At 41.9% G+C, this 6,053-nt stretch overlaps 1 pseudogene; it reads right to left on the bottom strand.

Moving 5' to 3' along the window:
- Window positions 1-4,291: 4,291 nt before the first annotated feature.
- Window positions 4,292-5,067, bottom strand: LOC148034262 (protease Do-like 8, chloroplastic pseudogene; annotated as a pseudogene).
- Between the last annotated feature and the right edge of the window lie 986 nt (window positions 5,068-6,053).

Genomic DNA, 6,053 nt, shown 5'->3' with positions numbered 1-6,053 from the left:
TTCCTTGGGTTAGGGTTTATACCCTGTTGACCCAAACTGTCAATACCTTAGGTTTCCTTATATTAAGGTCAATAAATCCTGGGCAACTTCGTCTCCCTAACTTGGTTGTTCAACTGCTTCCTTGGCAATTCGTAACTGCCCTAGCTTGGCAAATCATCCCCAAGGAAAGGTGATGTAGCAGGATGACTACTCATCATCTAGAAAATTAGACTTGTACTTAAAACTTGCCAAACTTGTTCTAAGGAGTCGCAATACTATTTTGTGATTTAGACACAAAATCATATGACGTTGCATGATATAGGTGTCAATACCAACTTGTGGGATTATTTTTCTCATCACACGGTATTCCTTGGTAAAGAATACCTTTGATCAAGTTGTAGGGTTTGGGAATCCTATTGACCCAATCCAAAACCTAACTGTACTAGGCTGATAAATGTTTTGGCCCTAGGGTTCCTAGATTCCTTGCGGAAGTCTAGCATTTGGTCAACTGATCCTTAGGGTGAGAACCCTAGATCGTTCTTCCACGGGTGATTAGATAGTCTTAACATTTTGAGAATGTGGGTAGGACCTTTGAGATCGGAAATATTAGATCGGTATCCTAAGTGCAATACTAGGTAGAATTTTAACATAGCTTAACCCTACCTAGCGCATTGAGGTGACCAACATATGCTAACTAATCATGAATTTCATGTAGGCTACTCATTTACGCGAATTACCTAATTGATCTAACCAGCCCACGATTTAAGATGATCTTCCCTTTTAGAGATGCAAATACTTTCTTCTAAATTTGCGAGTACTTTTTCCTAAAAGATTTAAGTAATTGCAAGATAGGTGAGATGCATCATTCCATGCAATTTCGAGAACATAAACCTTTTTGCCTTTATGCAACTAAAGGATTGACATTCAGAGCTAACTCTTATAAACCCTACCTTGATTCATCGAACTCAAAGCTTTAATATTTTAATGAAGATGCATTCAAACTTTGATAAAAGAACTCCATGCGTGAGCAAATGCCATGAGTTCATCGTTGATTTAATCCTTCCTTTAGCACTTAATCCCAACCTAAAATGTAATTATCATCGCATGCAATTTGCAAGGTTCATAAATCCTTTTCATGTATTGCAACAACTTGGACATCATTTAATGTTCGTCTACGATTTCCTTAATCATGAGTCACAACTATGCACTATGTGTTATATTCCTTGTCCTATGCGTGATGCAACAAAGATGCCCTTGCACAAATCCGTCTTTTTACTTATGCATCATATGTTTAGAATTTGTAGCTACCCTTGACCATGGAAGTGCAAGCAATTGCAAATACACGACATGCAACTAAATTTTGAAAATCGGGCGAGCAAATAAATTTCCCAATGTATTTAAACTTTCCTACGAGAATTAAACATGCCTAGTGCATCCTTTTCATTGGGAATTAATTTTAGGAACCTAGGCATTAAGAATTGGGGCGTTGTCCACTCGCGTACTCGGGGTGGAATCCCCCGCGTGTGCTCCTCTCACCTTTTGCTTAGGAGCCATTGATGCGGTAGATTTCGACGCAGCGAATCTTCCTTGGCTCCCTTACGTACTTCGGGGGTACTACTGTCCGAGATTCTCCTCTTTCACGCAGGAATTAGGCCTTGCAAACATAGTTTTGAAAAAACCGGGGAAGGCATGGTGGGCGAACCTGGATTAGAAGCTCTAATAGAAGCTTCCAAATTAGAAGCTTCCAAGCTTCTGAAAACAAGGATGACGTGGAGAGAGAGTGATGATTGGGAAGATGATGACGATGCTGATGGTGAAGATAATGATGATGGTAATGATGATGATGATGGTGATGAAGATGATGGGCGTAGCAGCCTGGCGGCAGCATAGTAGTCCTAGTGGCGTGGCAGTGTGGCGGGCGGGCAGCACGATCCACAAGGCGATGGCAGCAGATCCACAATCCCCCTCTCTCTCCCCAAGCTTGGGGAGGGGGGTTCATATAGCTTGAAGGGGGGGTAGCCACACACGTGGCAGGGTGCATGCCCTCCTCCCCATGCCCCTCCACAACATTACTCATACTCCCTCTCCCCGCCATGCAATGGCTGAAGGGGAGGGGGGTTTAATAATAAAAAAATTTGCACTTAATTTATTATCTCTTTTTTCCCTTGAAGGGGTGTTCCCTCGTGGGCTACCGTTTTTTGCCACGGCTTCCTATACACGATGCGGGGCTGGTGTTTGTTGATGCACGCAAAGGGAGCACTTAGCCCAAAGTTTTTTTTTGTTGCAGGAGATCACTAGAAATTTCTCTTGCGTGGGATGTGTGGGGTCTAGGGTCATTAATATTTCATGTGGAAACGTCGACGGGACTGCGGTGCATCATCATCATCATTACCATCATCATTATCTTCACTATCAACATCGTCGTCATCTTCGCAATCATCACTCTCGCTCCACATCATCCCTGTTTTCAAAAGCTTGGAAGCTTCTAATTTGGAAGCTTCTATTGGAGCTTCTAAGCCAAGTTCACCCGTGCCTTCCTCGGTTTTTTCAAAACCGTGTTTGCAAGGCCTAATTCTTGCGCAAAAGAGGAGAATCTTGGACAGTAGTAACCTCGAAGTGCGCAAGGAAGCCAAGGAAGATTCACTGCGTTGAAATCTACTGTGTCAATGGCTCCTAAGCAAAAGGAAAGAGGAGCACACGTGGGAGCTTCCACCCCGAGTATGAGAGTGGACAATACCCCAATTCTTAATGCCTAGGTTCCGAAAAATATTTCCGCATGGAAAAGAGGCATTAAGCATGTTTTAATTCTTGTAGGGAAGTTTAAATGCATTAGGAAATTTATTTACTCATTCGATCTACAAGTTAGTTGCATGTCGTGTATTTGCAATTACTTGCACTTCCATGGTCAAGGATAGCTACAAATTCTGAACGTATGATGTATTGGCATGTAGACCCACTCTCAGAATGACCGCCATGTAGCCATCCCAAAGTCCTCAAGAAAATACTCCTATTTTCAGGCCTTCTTAAAATCTTGCTAATGTGAATTTTGAAGGAAAAGATCAGTCACTTTTTCCCTCAAGGCGGGTGTGACAAGGCGAAGGAAATATTTACTCATAAGTCCTGTTGGTACTCCAAAAAATCCCATCTTGATCTCATATGTCTTCAAATAAGCCGATACATTACGGCCATCAAATAAGCCGATACATTACAGCCATCAAATAGTTTCTTTTCATTCTCAATTGCTTCAATTGCCTTAGTCACACTGATTGCATTCTCTTGCTCCGAATATAGTTGTCTTTACTGAGACAACTGTTGTTGATGCATATACAATTGTGTCTACTGATTTTGAAGCTGCATATACATAGACATATTCTGCAAAATCTGCTTTAAATCATTCGTTGAAGTACTTGAAGCAGCAGTCAATGATGGAGCTGAAGTAGAGGACAAAGCAGGAATCGTAGAAGATGCTGAAATGGATGTTGAAGTATCTCCCATCCTGAAATTTAAATGCGACGCTTTCACGTCGGGTTCACCAAAGATGTCGAAGGGTTTTCAAAAGCAAAGTCGCGACCACAGAGGACCTTGACTAATTTCAGGATAGAAGATCAATCAAGCAAGATCACGATTCAATTTGAAAGAAGGTCACCTCAATTTCAGATAATGGCCCTATAATCAACTTGTTCAACATCAACAGCTTCAGCTTCATAAAGGAAACAAATCTGATTTATAAACTAGCTGCTCAAAAACTGAAGTCCTTCACGTCCCTTCTTGCTATTTCAGAAAGAAACACTCTGCAGGTTGTTTGCTGATCAGTACTGTATAGGAAGCACCAAGATAATCTATATGCTGAAAACTAGACTCTTGCTATACACATCGCAACAAGTATGGGCAATGTGATCCTACAGAAGTAAAGCCTCAGTTGCAATCCCACTCTACCTCAGAGTGAGAGAGAGTCCTTGAAAATAACCAAGGAGTAAGCATTCTGCTGAAAAATGTAGAACACAATTATATGGCACTAAATAACCAACCCATTAGTACTCATGATCCTCCACAATCAACCGGCTTAAGCATGAAAGCTGCTCCAGTCCCATTATATCCAAATCTTGGCAATCCTTGTCTTTACATCGAAGAAGTGAACTCAACATATCACTCTGTTTGGTTAAAACTTGCAACATCTCCTTAAAAGCAGTTTGCACATGGACCATAGCAAATGAGCCTGCTTCAACATTAACACCAGGCTGTAAAGCATCAGTTGAGGTACTAGTTTAGATACCACATCTGCAGGAATAGCGAAGCCTACTCCAGCAGAAGTTCATGTTCTTGTGAAAATGGCCGTGTTAATGCCAATTAACCTTCCTCCAGAGTCCAACAAAGGTTCACCACTGTTTCCAGGATTGATAGCAGCATCTGTTTGAATGCCCCCCTCAATGACAACACCAGTTTGGCTGTAGATATCTCTGTTCAGCCCACTAACTATGCCTACAGTCATGTGTGATCGAATCCAAATGGATTTCCTATTGCAAGGCATCGCTGCCCAACTTTCACTTTTGATGATTGTCCTACAGTAATAGGTTGTAGTAACTCAGGAGGTGCATCTATTTTCAAGACAGCTAAATCTTTTGCCTTGTTAGCCCCAATTAATTGTGCTTCAAAATTGTTTCGCGTTCCGTCAAAAGTGGGAAGCATGACTCGTGCAACCACTTTACCAAGGCTCAAATCTTTCGATAGAGCACTTCCAATCACATGATAGTTGGTTACTATATGACCACTGCGATCCCAAACAATTCCTGAACCATTTCCTTCAGGAACCTCAACAGATGCCGATCAGTTAACTTGAGGACGTAACGTCACATTAAATACATTCACCACTGAGTATGTTGTTCTCTCAAACAGCTTCACCAGTCTTTCCTCATTAGGTGAAAGGGGAATTTCAGGTGGAACATGAGAAGTAACATCTGCTATAGTGACAGTCGAATCACCCAAAGCATTTGCTGAGAGTTGAAAGTCCAAAAAAAAAGCAGCAGCTATAACAACACTTCGTCGACCACATGATGGAAACAATGGAGCATCCAAATTCCCTCTATCCATTATGTACCAAATCACTTCTCTGGAAATAGCGACAATTTCGGAGGAGGTTTTGTTGGATTGACATCGTCATTACTTCTTTATCAACTTCGTTTAGCTATAGTTTTTGTCTACTTCTTCATAATCCCGATCTTCCTTCCCTCTGACCCAACTTAGACCACTCCAGTCTTTTCTCCTTCGTCATGTCACCTTTTGCAAGCTTTTCATCTTTATCTTTATTCCTGTGCTTCTCCGGCTAATACCTCGCCTATAATAGTTGAGCTAGACAAGTAGTACATGACAGTAGGCTGATTGATCTTCTACTTCGATCGTCGCTTCTCGTCTCCCTCATCATGGTCCCTTTAATCATCACCTTCAGAGCTCTTTTGATAGTTGTCCCCCTCATCCACTGCAATTCCCTCCGCTTTTCTTCGTCTTCCTTCTCCTCCTAGCATTCGATCCTCCACTTATGGGCATGTTATTCGGGTTCCACCTTTTTAGTACTCAAAAAATGGGAATTGGGAGATTTCCAAACTCACAAATATTGTGTTATGAGTAGTCATCCTGCTACATCACCCTTCCTTGGGGCTGATTTGCCAAGCTAGGGCAGTTACGAATTGCGAAGGAAGCAGTTGAACAACCGAGTTAGGGCGACGAGGCTGCCCAGGATTTATTGATCTTAATATAAGAAAACCTAATGTATTGACAATTTGGGTCAACAAGGTATAAACCCTAACCCAAGGAAAAAGGGTAAACAAGCAACTCAGCTTACGAAACCCTTGGGGATCTTGCCAAGTCGCGATTGATCCCGGATCGAATACTAGATGTATTCAGAGAGAAGGATTTACACCTTAGCAGTTGGCCGTACAAATGACCACTGGAATGCTTGTGATTGTACACTTAGGAGCATTGTTTGTACTTCTTGCTCAAGGAACTAATGTCAGAAAAATAACTAATGCTTCAGGTTAAAAGCTTGGAGGGAGAGGCAGTATCAGTTACCTCCGACTGTC

The sequence above is a fragment of the Lygodium microphyllum genome, chromosome 6 (genome assembly GCF_053477565.2).
Source record: "Lygodium microphyllum isolate KBCC chromosome 6, Lygodium_microphyllum_v1.1.10, whole genome shotgun sequence".
Lineage (NCBI taxonomy): Eukaryota > Viridiplantae > Streptophyta > Polypodiopsida > Schizaeales > Lygodiaceae > Lygodium > Lygodium microphyllum.
This window is presented reverse-complemented; position numbering and strand designations above follow the sequence as displayed.